Below are 1,682 nucleotides of genomic sequence, written 5' to 3'. Positions count from 1 at the left end.
CTATGCTAGGATGTCGATCTGGATTTCAACTTTTGGTACTGAATGAGTCACCATAAGTCATCGGAACTCACTGTATGATTCATTGGCAAATATTAGCAATGAAGATGCTGCCATAAGAGTTACAAGAAGTAATGAAAAGCGTCATAAGTTGGGTCAATTTTGTAAAGGCGAGCACTTTAAACAGTCGACTGTTTTCACAACTGTGCAATGAGTTGGATGCACCGAAAATGCTCTGCTATTTCACACTGAAGCAAGATGGTTGTCAAGAGGAAAAATTTTAAAACGTGTTTTTGAGCTTCATGATGAACTCAAAACGTTTTTTAATCAGAAAGCAAGACCTCAGTTCGAAGCACTTTTCAGAGATAAAAGTGAACTGCAGAAAATAGCTTACTTAGTTGACATCTTTGCCATCTTGAATGAGTTAAATTTATCACTGCAAGGACCAAATGCAACATGCCTCGATTTGTCTGCAAAGATCTGATCATTCCAAATGAAACTTCAGCCTTGGCAAAAAAAAAATTGGATGAAAATAAAATTTACATGTTGCCTACCTTATCTGCTTTCTTTGAGGAACATGACATTGAACCAGACAAAAGGATTACGATGATAATTTCTGTGAAAGAACACTTGCACATGCTTGCAGACGAAATTTCATCGTACTTTCCAAATCTACCTGACACGCCATTTGTACTTGCCAGAAGCCCATTCACAAAAGAAGTTGAAGTTGTTCCTGAGACAGTACAAGAGGAGTTCATTGAACTTATTAACAACGATGCAGCGAGAACTGAATTCTCTGTGTCAGTTATTACAAAATTCTGGATCAAGTGTTTGCAGTCATTTCCTGTTCTGTCTGAGACTTTGTTGTGCCTTCTTCTTCCAACAACATATCTTTGTGAAACAGTGTTTTCCAGCTTGTTGGTTATCAAGTCTAAATACAGATGTAGACTTGTTGTGGAAGATGATCTTCGTTGTGCTCTTGCAAAGACTGCCCCGAGAATTTCTGATCTGGTGAGAAAGAAGCAATCTCAACGACCCTTTCACAGGGGTCGCCTAAGACCATCGGAAAACACATATATAATTACATATTGTTTTTGTGATTAATCACTATGCTTTAATTATGTTCAATTTGTAACAATGAAAATACATCCTGCATATCAGATATTTACATTACGATTCATAACAGTAGCAAAATGACAGTTATGAAGTAGCAACGAAAATAATTTTATGGTTGGGGGTTACCACAACATGAGGAACTGTATTAAAGGGTCGTGGCATTAGGAAGGTTGAGAACCATTGTACTAAAGGGTCATGGGTTCAATTCCAAGTCAAAGCCACATACCCAGGTTCAGGTTAGATAACCAGTTGAGGCACATATAGGAGGCTATCAATCAATGTTTCTCACATCTATGTTTCTCGCTCTCTCTTTCTCTCTCTCCCTTCCTCTTTCTCTAAAATCAATATTAAAAAAAGATTTGACATTCAAATTTACAGAGAAGACATAAAAACTTTTTTTTTGTTTGTTACAGAGAGGAAGAGAGAGGGATAGAGAGTCAGAAACATCGATGAGAGAGAAACATCGATCAGCTGCCTCCTGCACACCACCTACTGGGGATGTGCCCACAACCAAGGTACATGCCCTTGACCGGTATCAAACCTGGGACTCTCCAGGCCGCAGGCCGACA

General features: G+C 38.6%; 1 pseudogene; it reads left to right on the top strand.

The window, feature by feature from the left end:
• The first annotated feature begins 2 nt into the window (after positions 1–2).
• On the top strand, positions 3–1,026 carry LOC102261495 (annotated as a pseudogene).
• Positions 1,027–1,682: the final 656 nt, after the last annotated feature.

This window comes from Myotis brandtii, unplaced genomic scaffold, assembly GCF_000412655.1.
Source record: "Myotis brandtii unplaced genomic scaffold, ASM41265v1 scaffold388, whole genome shotgun sequence".
NCBI classification, from domain to species: Eukaryota; Metazoa; Chordata; class Mammalia; order Chiroptera; family Vespertilionidae; genus Myotis; species Myotis brandtii.
The sequence above is the reverse complement of the archived record's forward strand: the minus strand, read 5'-3'. Positions and strand labels throughout refer to the sequence as shown.